This window comes from Rhinatrema bivittatum, chromosome 2, assembly GCF_901001135.1.
Source record: "Rhinatrema bivittatum chromosome 2, aRhiBiv1.1, whole genome shotgun sequence".
Classification (NCBI taxonomy): Eukaryota; Metazoa; Chordata; class Amphibia; order Gymnophiona; family Rhinatrematidae; genus Rhinatrema; species Rhinatrema bivittatum.
In genome coordinates this window covers 656,558,977-656,575,212 of record NC_042616.1, presented here as the reverse complement: position 1 = coordinate 656,575,212, position 16,236 = coordinate 656,558,977, and the positions used below count along the sequence as shown (strand labels likewise).

Genomic DNA, 16,236 nt, shown 5'->3' with positions numbered 1-16,236 from the left:
CACTCTCCAAAAAAAAAAAAAATCAAAACACCTCTCTCTTACATCTCCAACACTCTCTCAATGAGCTTGCCCAAAATGGAAATATATAGGCAGACTCAACCACTCCCAAAACAAGGGGATGGCAAATAAAATGGGGAGGAGCCCAAAAAGCAAAACCCTCAAACCAGGTAGAGAAATAGTTAGGGATAATGGCAGTGCCCTGTCACATATATATTCTTATATTTACAAACACGGAAGATGTAGAGCATGTACAGAGTTACTGTAGTAACCATCAGATTTAAATCTACATCTGATACTGCTGCATGAAACACCAAACACCATTAACAAGAAAAATATAGGAACATGCACAATAAAGTTGTACTGGCAAAATTTCAAAGGTAGAACATTCAGTTCACAAATACTGTAGAACAAACACTCTGTCAGAGAGACTGCAGCTGCCCCAATCCTAACTCTTTCCCAGTAGGGCAAACATTCCTGGCAGGCCAATTAAAGCGGAAAAGAAAAGAGGTACATAAGAACATAAGAACATAAGAAAATGCCATACTGGGTCAGACCAAGGGTCCATCAAGCCCAGCATCCTGTTTCCAACAGTGGCCAATCCAGGCCATAAGAACCTGGCAAGTACCCAAAAACTAAGTCTATTCCATGTAACCATTGCTAATGGCAGTGGCTATTCTCTAAGTGAACTTAATAGCAGGTAATGGACTTCTCCTCCAAGAACTTATCCAATCCTTTTTTAAACACAGCTATACTAACTGCACTAACCACATCCTCTGGCAACAAATTCCAGAGTTTAATTGTGCGTTGAGTAAAAAAAGAACTTTCTCCGATTAGTTTTAAATGTGCCCCATGCTAACTTCATGGAGTGTCCCCTAGTCTTTCTACTATCCGAAAGAGTAAATACATTATAATACATAGAAACCCATTTTTAGCAGGGACTAGACAAGTAGTACTGCACACTGAACAATACTTTCAAAAATGCACCTTATTTCAGTATCTAAAGGGGCCCAGCTGGAACAGGAATGTATTGAGAGAGAAAATGGTAGTCAGTATTTGCTGACAAATACTGTAAGAAGTTCAAAATAAGGACTACGTCAGTTTTATTAATTACATATGGGTCTTACATATTTAACTCAATTGAAGTTCAAATGTATATGTCACTATAATTATATATGCAATATACAGTAGATGAGGAAGTAGAGAAGGATATTTTCTTGTGTTGACTAAAACAAGACATCTATCCTAATGATCCGTACTAAAACAATCCAATCTCAAACCTCCCTCCCCTTCCTAACCAAGATCATAGAGAAGATAGTGCTACTTCAACTTGGTTTAAATGCTCACCACCAATACCCTTGACCCACACCACAGGACCAAAACCATACTAGCCAGTCTGAAAGATGAACTCTGGCTTTGCCTGAATCATGGGCAGTCAGCAATATTAATTCTCCTGGACCTCTCAGCAGCCTTTGACACAAGAAACCATAACCGCTTTATCTACAGAATAAGTGACATAGGCGTGGCAGGCACAGACCTGGCTTGGTTCACATCTTTTCTATCTGACCACACCCAATCAGTAGCACTGGGAGAGGCACTCTCAAAATGTTATGTTCTCTCCTATGGTATACCACAAGGCTCCATCCTATCACCTACACAACTATATGGACCCCCCCCCCCTCCCCCCCAGCAACATCACTAGAGACGGTCAAATCATATATTATCCCTTTGCCAAAAACATACAATTACTGATTCCACTTAGCACAAATGAAGATTCAACTATCACCAACCTCAGTGACTTCTTAAGAACAATTCTCAGCTGGCTACACTAAAACACATGGATTGTGAAAAAATTACCCAGCCACATCTCCCAAAAAGTGATCCTAGATGGAGTCTAGGCTTTATATTTGACTTTCAACTTACCATCAAAGCTCACATCCAAGCAGTGTCCATCGCTGTCATCTCTGCACCCTTGAGCCCTCCTAGTCAATAATGTCTATGCAACTGTTATCCAGTCTCTTGCCTGGACTATGGCAACTCCCTCTCCAAAACACTAAACCACCACCTGCAGTACATATAAAATCCCATTTTCTGGCTTTTCCTGCTTGTTTCCTGTTGCCTGCTGGATCCTGATGCCTGATTCATTCCTGGTCCTTGTCTTTCATTCTGGTCTTCAGCTCTGCTCCTGGATCTTGCTCCAGTTCTGGTTTTCAACTCCATCTAGTAAATCCTGGTGGTCACCTGCACCTAGGGGCCCAACCTGTGGAGAACAGCAGCTGCTCCAAGCAGAAGACATTAGCTCTGGACCACCTGCTCTCTCTAAAGTACTCCCCTACCTGGACACAATACCTTCTCTTGTTCCTAGCAGAACAGGCCCTGACAAGCTTGGATCAGTCCAAAACAGAGGCCTCCAATCTCCTGCTGACCAAAAATACTTAAAAGACCTTATAGAGGCAGTAGAAGGAATACTAGTTCAGCTTCATGCCCTTCAGTTGACTATGGACTCTCTCCATTGCCTTACCACCAGCCAAGGTGAGCAATTTCAACTGGAACTGCCATATCTGCAGCCCCTTTGCCACTACCTGAAAACTCTGGCAGCAATAGGAGCAAGTTGCAGGGATTTTTGCATTAATACAAACTCTGGTTTCCTTTACACCTGCACTCAAATCTATTGGAGCCACTCAAGTAGGATTTATGATTAGTCTGCTCACAAAGAATGCCCTGGCATGGATAACAGGACCAAATAAGCCTGTATGTCTCTGCCCTTTCCCAGGCTTTTGGTGATCCAGATCGTGCTCAGTTAGCAGAAAGTCAGATCTTGGGGCTCCACCAGCGCCGGCGGAGTGTAACTGATTACACTAATGATCTGAACTGGAATGAACTAGCCCTGTGTGCTCACAGGTGATGACATCTAGAGGCTCATATCAAAGATCAATTGACCCAGCCAGAACCCCAGCCAGCCTAGAAGCCTTTCTCATTTTATACGCAAAAGTTCAGAGACACTTGGAAGAACAGAGTTAAGGTAAAGAAAGAGAAGTATAAACTAAGAGGGACAATTAGGGCCCACCAAAAGATCACTATTCTCTGAGGAAGACTGGTTGACTGCATGAAATGCCACCTCTTTGAGGAACAAAAGGAACGACGTGGTCAAGACGGTTTCTGCCTCTCTTGTGGGCTCTCAGGACATTTTCAAAATACTTGCTAAAGTAGATCCAGAATCAGCATCACTCCCAGCAGAGAAATGAGGACTCCCAGTCCCAGTACAGAGAATGGGTTGGGAGGTAATTATCTCTATGATTTAATACTGCTCTGGGGTCTTCTTTTCTCATGTTACTATTCCAGTCCAACTTTCCTGGGAAAATAACAGAATCTCCATTCTAGCCATGTTTATTTTCTGGACCTCACATTTGCTCAGCGAGACCAGGTCTCCATACGACAGAAGGGATTAAGCATCATGGTAGAGACCAACAATGGCTCACACTTATATTCAAGGTCTATAACTATTGAGAATGAACCACTCATTTTAGCTATGATACATAACCACCAGGAAACTCTGTTTTTGACCTCATCAGAGTACCACATTTCCTGGTCATTCTAGGTCTTCCCTAGCTGGAACAACATGAACTGCACATCAGCTGGAAGATCCAACAGGTGATGTTCTCATTAACATATTGCCAGCAGAGTTGCATACCTAATGAAAAGACTTAAGAAGAGGAAAATCTGAGCAATCTGTGTTGTCTTGCAATTGAAGATGGCATTGGACAACTGCTGGAAAAGTATGCAGCAAACCAACAGTTCTGGATTGCCTGGACTCTCTTAGGTACACCCCTGCCTAGATGTGATACCTTCCTTTGTTCCTAGTAGAGTGAGCCATGACACTACCTCAGGAATTCCCTGACCTTTTATATACTTACTCGCTGCCCCACCCACACACTCACAAACTCAGGCACAACTGGTGGTGCTATCCCCAACATCAGGAAGAAAACCTTTGCAAATTCAGGCCTAACATTGTAGACCTGCCTACTTCCTCACATCAGACTCATCCCAGATCACCTGTCCTTCAGGAAACCGGTGAAACCCTGGCTCATCGAAGCAGCATTCTATGCTAACAAATAAGACAAACCCTACAAAAGACTCCGTATATAGTCCTTACATTATAGATACTTAAACTGTAGTGCACCACTTATATGATGTACCTACTTGGGCAATGTTACTTAAGTACTGTAATCTACTGCTTCATCTATCTATATTTAACAAGTATATAACACTATAAATTTACTATGTTGTATTACACAGTTCTAACTATAACACACTTTGAATTCCCTCACTGGAAAAGTAAGTATTAAATAAATGATGATAAATTCATATTTTAGTCTCCACTGTAAAAATGATAGTGAAATCTGTCATTTTTAACATATGAAGCTATAAGGTTATAAACACAAATGTATAGGTTTCTTTAGGGTATGATAACCACTAAGACAAGAAATGTGTTTTAATACAACTGAAAATCTTAATATAAAAATGTGTCTTCTCCATTGTTGCAAAACACTGAACAAAGTCCACTAAAACGCATACAATGCATGATCCCCTTTTCAAAAAGGGCTAGCAAGATTGAAACTATCATTCGCAAACATCAGCATATACTAGCAAGTATGGGTCCCTTTGATGAGCCTCCTATTTTTGCATTTAGAAAAAATAAAAATCTACGCAAATGTTTGGTGTCCTTTGCTCTACCACTTGACAAGGGACAGTTTCAAAATGGCAGTCATTCGGCATGTGGGCACTGTTCTGTTTGTGCTCACTCTTTAAACATTTCAACCTTTAGACACTCTAGTTTATCAAAACCTTACATTATTCCCGAAAATTTTAACTGCAAACGAACCAGGTGATTTATACGATAAGTTGCCCATGCCAATTAATATACATAGGGCAAATAAAGAGACAAATTCGCTTGTGGATTACAGAACACAAAAGCTGTATCCGCACATCTAAAATCAGGCACCCTTAGTAGAATATTGGCAGGCATCCAGACATTCCAAAGAGGATCTAAAATGTTTTGTGATTAACAAGGTGAGAACATATAGGGGAGGGAACATCTAAAAAATTTTGAAATAGGGAACGTTTCATATTGCAATGGCACACCTTGTACCCAAGGGGACTCGATCAAAAGATAGAACGGACAGTGTTCCTGTAGTTTAGATGGAGCATGCACAGCCTCAAAGGGGTTTTAAAAAGATTTGCGCATGTACAGCATTCTTTTGCTAATACTGGTTAGTAACGCCATTGGCATTTGAAATGAGAAGTTGATATAAATCCATGCCAGGTAATTTTTTTTTTATATATATATATAAGTCTTGTCACTAGGGTTCATTTGTGATATTTAAACACTTTGTAAATTTTAGGATTGAACTTTTAAGGAAAAATATTCTTGAACTATTTGCAGATTCTCCTTAAGGGTTACAAAACGGTTCTAAAACCCACCTATTAAAAGACTGGTTCTCTGCGGCTGTCATCTTTACAAAGGCCCATGCAAGCACGGCGTTGTCTTACCAATACTTGTTAGTAGCGCCGCTAGCACCCGACTTATAAATCTCATTGAAGTTAAGACTACAGCCATATCAGGTAACTTTTTATTTTTCACATTTGGGTTATTGGGTCTGATACAATGCAATAAGGTCAGATTTATAGATTGTACTAATTATTTACAGATTTTTTTAAGAAGTAAGAAATGGATTGGAAATCCATTTATTCAAGGAATTGTCCTCTGCAGTTTTCTCCGGATTAAAGCCTATTGTTTTTAAAAAGATAGTGGTAAGGTAAGGTAAGGTTAGGCAGGAAGCCTCGACCCCTGTAAGGCCTTCCCTAATGCAAACAACCATGACAGGTTTTTTCACATCAGCAGAAGTAAATTCCCCGGAGTGTCCCGCTGAAGAAGGAGACAAAAAGCAAGTCTCCTCTCTTCTGGGAGAAGTCAGCTTAAGTCCCGGGGCTCCAATAACACCCACCCCACCTCGGCTTACTGCAACCACCATGGGTCTAAGCTCTGATCCCCGAAATAAAATGTCAGAGGTCTTAAGCCCGATTGAGGGAGAACATGGGTTAGGTATGGCAGTAAAAGAAAAAGAGGTGGGATTTAGTGAAGAGGTTTCCCCTTCTAGAGGAACAGATTTTACCTCTCCCTTGGTGAATCAAAGCGGACAGGAACTCCCTTTGGTTAATATACAGAGTCCGTTACCTCTTACAATAATTGGAAATCCACCAAAAGTAACAATGGACATGTTATGGCAGGCAGTAATGGCATTACAAACTAATATTTCAAACTTGAACAGTAGCATAAAAGATATGCAAACTGTATTATTTAACTTAAATCCTATAGTTACAAGCCATGTGGGATCTTTGGAAAAAGTTGAGGAGGATATAAAGCAAATCAAAAATGTTCAGTCATCCATTATACAGGGAGAGATGAATTTGACTAGGAAGGTTGAAAGTATTGAGAATTCTATAAGGTATACCAATTTAAGAATTGTCAATTTCCCTAAGTGTAAAATGATATCTCCCAGAGAACAATTGAGGAATTATTTTCTGGAGGTATTGTTATTAACCCCAGAGAGTCTTCCCTCAATATTAAATACTTATTTCATCAGTTGGAAAACTGAGGGAAATATAGATCAAGGAATGGCTGATGTATCGTTAAATGTAACAGAATTAATAGAAACCTCCTTAAGTTCGCAGGTTGAAAAAAGAGGTACCTTAATGGTTAAATTTAACCTTTCTTCTGAAAGGGATAAAATTTTGAAATTATTTCTTGTGAAAAGAACCTCTTTATACCTGGGTCAAAAGAAACCCAACTAAGAAGGAAAAAATTTCTATTACTGGCAAATCAAGCTAGAACATTTGGCATTCAGACCATCGTAAGATTTCCTTGTAAATGTGTAACATGGGTAGGAGGAGAAAGATTTGTATATTATGATCCGGAACATCTAGAGAGATTCCTCGAAACTAGACATAACCAAGGGGAGGAAACAGAGTCCTAAACGCAATTGGAAATGAATATTGTATTCTGCTTTACTCGCATTCATTGGGTTTAAAAAATGTTTGCTTTATTGTTTGTTTAATTAGGACTCCTTCTTAGTTTTGTAACATGGAAAGGGAATTAAAGATGTAGTTAATTACAATTTTATGGAAGAAATTTATAAGTCCTGTTTCCTGATTTTGGTATTCATGTAAAAGTGAAATATGTAATATTGAAACTTGAAAATAAAAAAAAATAAAAAAAAGATAGTGGTAAAAGGTGCTTTTACTAAATATTCCAGTGTAACCCGATAGTGCAAGATGCCTTTTCTATCTGTTTTTACAGAATATTGGAAAAGAGATCTTGATGTATATATTATGGTAACAATGTGAAATTAGAAGGAACATTTATAAATATTCTTACTGGTACCATCGGTAAGTATATTCAATATCCAAATCATTTTTGTTTAAAATTATTTTTTTACAATCTAGATTTTTGAGTTTATTTTCAATTTTTATTTGAAATGACAGGTACCAGCGCACCCAGGATACTGTATAGGCGCTGTATAGTGCCTATACAGTAAAATGGATTGCGCTTCATGGACGCGCGTTGGACGTGCGTTGGACGCAGCTTGCATTTGCATGCCATTTAAATACTGTATCGAGCAGTAGGTGATCCGAACTGTGTTTGCGGCAAACGCGGGTGCGCCCGGCACTAACGCACCTCTTTCTACCGCACCTTACTGTATCGGCCCGTTAGCTAGTAGTTTCTGTATATGGACCTATAGTAGCTTAGCTTGTTCTGGTTTCTATATTGGCGTGTTAGGACCTGGTGTAATATTTGTAGCATTGCCTTTTCACAGTTAGGGTTGTCACTATTTGAATGCTGGCTGTTATTGCTTTTTTGGTATTGGAGTTTTACTATATTTTAATTGTAATTCAGTTTACCCAAGGCTTTCTGATAGTCGAGCCCGCCCGCAACATCTATTACAATAAGCTTAAAGCAAGATGGGATCCAAATATCTATGTTTTATTTTGCAGGGTTTTCTGGTTGGCACCATAACAGTGCATGTAAATATAATGTACATGCTGTAAATGATACGTTTACCTCATATGACTGTATTTTGAATGTTCTTTTGAATATAAAAACAGTTATAAGTGCATAATTTTTAATTGTGTGTGGGGAAGGAGAGACTGGGGGTACAGGGCTGTAAGGTTTACTTATGTTGCCTAATACCCTTGCCCCAGCCCTGGCTGCACTGGATCCACGTGGGAAAGCAGAATTCTGGAGCTGTACCTCTTTGGGTCCTGTGGCTATCTCCAGTTTCGGCCAGGGTTTCATTTTTCTTTTAAAGCCCTGAAGGAACAGACATTCTTCTGATCTTCCCACTCCTCCCCTGAAGTAGGTAGGCACTGCAGCAGCAGACTCTGTAGCACCCAAGTAAATGGGAATGCACTGTAATTGTGGCAGGGTCATGGAGAAGTGGAGGGTAGCTACAGTCACAAAAAGGAATGGGATGAGCCCAAAGGAAGTGCACGTGCAGTGTTGGGGAGGCTTCTGTAGGCTGGGCTTTCCTTCGGAAAGGATTAGCTAGCTGTGGAACCAGTGAGTCTCCTAGACTGGGGGTGCCAAGAAGGGTGCGGGTGGGAATGAGAGAGGGCTGCTGCAGCCTGGGGAAGGGCTGGCAGCAAGTAAAACCTTTTTATATAATGTGGGGGGCACTCACTATCAGCCGAATTTTAAACGGCCATGCACATAAAAAACGGGGGTTACGCGCATAGCCCCTGTTACGTGCAGAAGTGCTGGGTCCAGAGAAAGGGGCGGTCCGGGGGTGGGGGGTAGGGAGGGGTGGTCCAGGGGGCAGGGAGGGGGCGGGGCTGGAGGCAGCCGGTACAGCGGCCATTTGCCGCTGTGCCAGGGAAGCGCATGCCGGCAGTTGTCCGGCATGCGCAAGTTGCTTCTGCTCCAATGGAGCAGTAAGCAATAAAACAACAAAAAAAGAAAGGTAAGCAAAAGGGTTTAGGGGGTGGGGAGGAGAGGGGAAGAGGGAGGGAGTATGGGTAGGGGGTAGGGAAGTTCCCTCCCAGTCTGCTCCATATAAAATCAGTGCGTCCATGTGTGCATGCCGGGAAGCGCACACACATGGACGCACGCACCTTTTAAAATCTACCCCATGTGAGCATATGAGCAGTAGCACAATGATAGAATGAGAGTATCAGAGAGAGAGAGAGCGAGAGAGAGTGTGTGTGGATGTCTTTCTCCCTGACACAGAAAGACACCCTTACACACACTTTCTCTATGACGCATCCATACACAGAGTGAGAGTGTGAGTGTGGATGATTTCATGTCAGAGAGACAGACACAAAAGTGGGTGTCTGAAAGAGTGTATGGGGGTGTTTGTGTCTGAGAGACTATGTATGTATCTGACACTGGCTGGCAGTGTGGCTGTCACATTACTTGGCAACTAGTTCAAGAGATGATTGGTTGGCAAGAGACTTTAATATCAGGCCATGAATCCAAGATATATATATATGAAATTAGACTTGGGGACAGATGGCAACCGATCATATAGATGGAAGAGGGCCTGAAGCTCTGTTTGTTCACCCCTTGTCTAGGGTGTGTTCTGCTACTTAGTTATTTAGTTAAAATGTGAAATCTATTTTAAAGATTTTTCGGCTCAATTCTGCCAGGCTCCAGGTGACATGCTATACCTCTGAAAGGTGAATTTGGTGTGCTTTTGGGAACTGTTGAAACACATTCTGCAGGGAAAGGGCACAAGGGAGTCAGACAGATACCACGTGGGCCGGTTTTGAAAAAAATCCCCCCCGGGCTAATATTTTCCGGCAATCCACCCCTGCCAGTAAGCATTGTCAGAGAGGAGGAATAGACTAGGGCTTAAAGCTGCAGGCTAAGCCTGTTACCCAGTAAAGCCATAGTTCAAATCCCACTGACGCTTCTTGTAACTTTGGGCAAATCACTTCACTTTTCATTGCTTCAGGGAAAAACGTAAGGCCTGATTTACTTACTTTCCTTTTTCCCCATTCTTGTGTATGAGAAGTGTATCACACCCTTAGATTGTAAGCCTCCGGGGTCAGGTATGGTAACTGAATGTAATCCAACTTGACATGTCATGAAAGGTGGAATATACATCATGAATTGAGTTAAGTGGTGTGAAGGTGTAACATGCGTCCTGTACCTCACAGTCCCAGGCCCAGAGATGCATCCTGCGACCAGTTGGAACCTCCCAGCATCCTGCTTATGTTTTGCATCCTGCTGCTCTAAATAAAAGCCCACAGTACTCATCTGGTTTATAGGGCCAGCACCCATTATTTCCTGTGGTGTGGACTGATGACATCAGCACTGCTCCAATATAAAAGGAAGCTCAGTCTTCTGGGCAGGTGCCTGAGCAACAGTCCCAGTTCCTCAGTTCCTGACTACCATTTGAGACTCCTAACTCTGTTTCAATCTGCTGCCTGCCCTGCTTCTCTCTGGTTTCTTGCTTCTGACCAGCCTTTGCCTTCCTTGACCCTTGAATCCGTTTTCGCGGCAGGGTAGACGCGGGCGGCGGCTCCCTACCTCTCTAAATGGCAGGGAGCCACCGCCGCTGCTGCTGACTTCACTCCCAAGTGGCAGGGAGCCGCTGCCGCTGACTTCCTTCTTCGAGGCAAGGGAAGCCGCTGCTGACTCCATCCCGTGGCTCAGAGGCCGGTCAAGGTCCTCCGTGGTCTTCATTTGTCTAATATGGCTCTTTGTTCCATGTCTTTGATGTTCCTGGTCTCGTTCCTCGTTGGAGTTCCTTCATTGTCTTGTCCTAGTTCCAGATGTTCTGAAGTTCTAATGATCCTGAACTCCATGTGTTCCAAGCTCCGAGTCTTCCAAGTTCTGAGTCTTCCAGCTCTTTGAGTCCTCCAGATGGCCACCCCAAGGGTAAACCCATATAGATCATGTTCCTGTTTACGATCATTGTAGCCTCGTTTGGTTGGATCCCCTTCTGGCGCTTGTCTCGCTCCCATGTGGTCCACAACCAGCCTTCATAGGTTGTGTAGGGCATGCAAGTGGACAGGGTGGTCCATGACCAGTCCATGGGGGGCTGTGTAGGGCGCCCTGAGGGACAGTGCCCACCTGCAACTTCCAAGTTCCAAGTCCTCGTCTGAGTCCTTCCAAGTTCCAAGTCTTCATCTTGTTCCTACCCTCAGCCTCCATCTGGCCTCACGCACTCGTCATTCCCAAGTGGCGGGTCCGGAAGGGCTTTCGAGTGGCCAGAGGGCTACTCCTGAGACCAGCATTGCGTTGCTGGGTCTCATTGGTGCGTGTAGGTCCAGCGAAGGGCTGACCCTGCCTTGTTCCTGTTCCGAGTTCCTTGCCTTAGTTCCAGTCCTACTTTGTTCCTGCTCCGCCCGTGCTTGCATGCTGTCACCTCCCATGGGTACCTTGGGGTTCCTCCCTGAGTCATGCCATTGTTCAGAGGTTCACGCTCTCCCATAAGCTAGTGACTGCGCCTCCTCATCACCAGGCATGGGCCGCATCTGCAACAGGATTCAAAGGCCACGGTTGCAACAGGATCCAAAGGCCATGAGCTCAGTGAGCATGTGTCTGCGATGGGGTCAAGTTCCTGAATATTTTTTTAATCTTGTCCCTTGCCTAGAAACATTTTTGCTCCTAGTTCCTGGACTCTTTTGCCTGGTTAAAAAATGTTTTACTGTTTGCTTCGTTTTTGGTATACCTGGATTTTCACGACCCACAGGAGGCACCTGCATCCAGTTTTTTTTAAGCCAGTCCAGTCCTGGAACTCCCTTCGACCAGCAGGAGGCGCATGCACTGGTTTCAGAGACCATCTCTGCTCTTCCCACAGTGATGTGGGGTTCCGTCCTGGATTCCACACGACCTGCAGGAGGCGCCTGTGCCCAGGTTTCCACATCATCATTCCCAAGTTTTGCTTCTTTACCAAGCATCATCAAGCTTCAAGGAGTGTATGCCTATTTGAATTAAATTACAGCGACTCCAGGTCCTTAGGTTTGAATGACCTGCAGGAGGCACCTGCACCCTAGACCTGGCTTCTTTCCACCAGTTCCAATTCAGTCCACGCTTCCCTCAACTCTATGCTTGTCATGGGACTAATTATAACTACAATCTCGATTCTGCTCTGCACAAGTGGGAGTCCCTGCTTCTAATTCCATTCCAGTTTTCAGAATTGTCACCTTGTGTCTCTTCTCCTTAATTCCAGCGTGGTGAGTTGCCTTGTATCTACAGCTTGCAGACCATCATCCATCCTTCTGGTGTCCGTCACACAACTTCTGAGCTACTAGAATCCAGACTGGGAAATCCTGACTTGTTCATCCGTCCATCTGATGCTGTCTCCACTGTTAGATAAGGTCTGTGATTGCCACCTTCAGATTGTCTTGGAAACCTGCATTGATCTTCAGTTCAGTTTCCATCAGGAAGGACCCCTTGCTTCTTCTAGGGCTGCTCTACAACAGTGATCAAATCTTGCCAGCTTTTAGCTGTTTTCCACCTAGGAAGGAAATGATCATCTCTGCTGGAATCCCCAACTGTCTTCTAGTCTTGCCTTCTGGAGCTTACCACCTGCTAAGCCATTCTGGAGATCCTCTTCAAGAAATGGTTCCTTGTATAAAGCTGGACATGTAATTCTGTTAGCCTTATGGAGTAATTCCTCGGGCTATGGGAGCCCATGTTGACATGTGGATTATACCTGAGATGCAACTTTCTTCTCAACTTAGTTAAAGAAACTTTTCTCATCCATCAGGCTTTACAAGAGGTTGGGTTCAGTAACCCTGTGCACCTCTTCATTTCTTCTGTCGACTGTAACTCCATGTGCCATCTATTATTCAAGGTATAGAATTACCTCAAGAACAACCTTCTATCTTTTGAGCAAGTTTGGACTGTCTCGCTCCACCTGGCGTTCCTCATACTAATATTCATCTAAATAAGTGATATCTGCAAGTTTGCATTCTCCTGGTACACTATCTTGCATTCAAGATTCCAACAGTGATGCCCTAAACCTACTTTCTGGCTATTACCTTCAAGAAGAAGATGCTGTGGAGGTGTTCTTCACTCTCATCTTAATACAATTCTGAACTGGACCATCCTTTAAGATGCTATTTCTACTTCTATGCCTCCAATTCAACCTGGGTCATGTCTTCTTTTGAGTTTCATCGTGTGTCTACGTTGTCTTCAGTATGTTGCTTCGCCTCATTGCTTCAGCTCCTTCCAAGCTTCGAACATCTTGTGTTTGGACCTCCAAGTTCCCCAGCTGGTATAGAAGATATGCCTTCTCGCCTTCAACCGTTGAGAAGAGGCTGAACGGGGGACTTTGAGAAGGGGGTGCTGTTACGATTCTGCTCATGGAGCTCATTCCATGAGCAGGCCTCTCCACTCAACGCCACTATTGCCAACGCTGCCAGACCTCTTCCCAGTGCCTTGCCTGTGTGGCCGGATGCTGCTGACACCGTCCACGCAGCCCTAGCACTGCCGTTGGTCCTCTTTTTCACGGCTTGAGCACCTCTGCCGGACCTCCTAAGCATCAGTAAGCTGCCATCGCTACTGCCTTCATCTTTGCGGCCCTAGTGCTGTCACTGGGACTCTGCTTCTTCACGGCTTGTGAGCCTCTGCAGACTTCCTCCCATGCGGCCTGAAGCCACCGCCACTGAATCCGTCTTCGCAGCGGGGTAGACGCTGCCAGGAGCCCTCTCTAAGCGGCAGAGATTTGCCGCCGCTGCTGCTGACTTCACTTCCAAGTGGCAGGGAGCCGCCGCCGCTGACTTCCTTCTTTGCTGCAAAGGAAGCTGCTTCCACTGCTGACTCCATCCCGTGGCTCAGAGGACACCTTCGACGCCTGCCTACTCTTCCTTCTTCACAGCCTGGAGGCCACCGCTGTCCTAGGTCCTCTCCATTTCCTGGGCCTTCCTCTAGGCGCCAGCATGTGCCTCTTCACTTCATTTAAAGGGCCAGCGGCGGGAAAAGCTCACAGCCCCACCGGAAGCCAGTCTCATTTCACTTCCTGTTTCAGCCCTATATAAGGGCTTAGTTCCTGTTTCTCAGGGGCTTTGGATTGGATCCCATGGTCATCCATGTTGTTCTTCACTGGTCAAGGTCCTCCATGGTCTTCATTTGTCTAAGATGGCTCTTCGTTCCATGTCTTTGATGTTCCTGGTCTCATTCCTCGTCGGAGCTCCTTCATTGTCTTGTCCTAGTTCCAGATGTCCTGATGTTCCTGATGTTCTGAAATCCTGATGATCCTGAACTCCATGTGTTCCAAGTTCCGAGTCTTCCAAGTTCTTTCAGCTCTTTGAGTCCTCCAGATGGCCACCCCGAGGGTAAATCCGTATAGATCCAGTTCCTGTTTCTGGTCATTGGAGCCTCGTTTGATTGGATCCCCTTCTGGCGCTTGTCTCGCTCCCATGTGGTCCACGACCAACCTTCCTAGGTTGTATAGGGTGCGCAAGCAGACAGAGTGGTCTGTGACCAGCCCATGGGGGGATGTGTAGGGCGCCCTGAGAGACAGTGCGCATCTGCACCTTCCAAGTTCCAAGTCCTCTTCTGAGTCTTCCAAGATCCAAGTTTTCGTATGAGTCCTTTCAAGTTCCAAGTCTTCATCTTGTTCCTGCCCTCAGCTTCCATCTGGCCTCACGCACTCATTCCCAAGCAGCAGGTCTGGAAGGGCTTTCGAGTGGCTGGAGGGCTACTCCTGAGACCAGCATTGTGTTGCTGGGCCTCATTGGTGTGTGTAGGTCCAGTGGAGGGCTGACCCTGCCTTGTTCCTGTTCCGAGTTCCTTGAATTAGTTCCAGTCCTGCTTTGTTCCTACTCCGCCTGGGCTTGCATGCTCTCACCTCTCACAGGTGCCTTGGAGCTTCTCCCTGAGTCGTGCCATGGTTCAGGGGCTCACGCTCTCCCATGAGCTAGCGACCGCACCTCCGTGCCCTCATCACCAGCCGTGGGCTACGCCTGCAACAGGATCCGAAGGCCACAGTTGCAAATTAGATGACCTGTTACATCATGTTCCATAGAAAAAAATCACACAGATACTGGAACATGTTTAAATTGCACTTGTTAGAAGCATCAGTTAAAACAGAAAATGGTTTGTCTTCTAGTTCTTTCAGAACTAATTTCAATGAGTGTGGACCTAGAACATTTTCAACTATTGACTCACTTTTGGAACAACCACAATGAATTTTTTTACTTATTTTAGAATCTGCAAAAATCCTAGTAACTGGTTTGTTGCCACAAGCCAGAGAAGAATAGTGTTATGATTTGTGGGTATGTGGGCCCTTGGCCCGAGGTGGAAGTTGTTACTACCTGTGGGAAGGACCCCCACAGGTCTGCACCACCGGGAGGCGTGGTTAGAGACAGTGGAGAGCTCTGGGTGAGGCAATGGAGAGGTTCCGTGGCACCAGGAGAGGACCCTTGTGGAGAGTAGACTGGAGGCTATACCTGGGCAGGGACCCCGAGGGAAGGAATGCCAGACAGAGCAGGGGGCATGAGGCTTGGCCAATCAGGAGGTACTCCGGAGGGCAACCCCGAAGGGAGGAGCTGCACAGCGTAGGATGATGCTGTAACGCCGTAGGCCAGCCCACAGGACAAGGAAGCCCAAGCTGAGCCTCTAGTGATGATGTAGCACCACCCTGAGGACCGGGGAAGTGTAGGCAGTTTCAATATAGTATATACGCGCAACTCTGAGGAGTGGGGAAGCACGCAAGTCCCAGGAATGCCGGAGGGCACTACCCGAAGGAGCGGGGAAGCTCTGGCAGTTACTGTAATACGAAAGTGCTGTCCCGAGGAGCAGGAGGAGCATACAGTCTTGTTCAGCCTACGGGCGCAACCCCGAGGAGCGGGGAAGTCCCACTGTTGAACTCACGGATAGCTGAGGTGACCTAGAGGAACAGGAGGCCTTGCAAGTTAGAACCCAGGAGACGCAGAGCCAGCCTGAGGAGCGGGGTAGGCAAGGAGAGCGAGTCCCAGTGTGTGCACTGGCCCCCAAGGAGCGGGTACCAGACAGGGTCCAAGTCCAAGGCACGAAACATAGTCTCAGGAACACGTAGGCAGTAGTTAAAGACGAATGGAACTTGTTGTCAAGTCAGCTAGCTGAGGGCAAAGATGGAGTTTAAATACACCGGTCTGATGATGTCATCAACCAGAGATGCCCTGAGGTTCCTGCCGAGGAGGCTTCAAAGTAGCATCCGGTGGCGCATGCGCTCACCTAGGAAGGCC

General features: G+C 45.1%; 1 long non-coding RNA gene across 5 annotated transcripts in view; it reads left to right on the top strand.

Moving 5' to 3' along the window:
- Positions 1-16,236, top strand: part of LOC115085407 — a 150,129-nt gene that overhangs the window by 118,591 nt on the left and 15,302 nt on the right. For all 5 annotated transcript variants that reach the window (XR_003854836.1, XR_003854834.1, XR_003854835.1 and 2 more), the window contains 2 exons: positions 5,441-5,619; positions 7,355-7,443. This is a non-coding gene — a long non-coding RNA (uncharacterized LOC115085407). The remainder of the gene's footprint in view (positions 1-5,440; positions 5,620-7,354; positions 7,444-16,236) is intronic.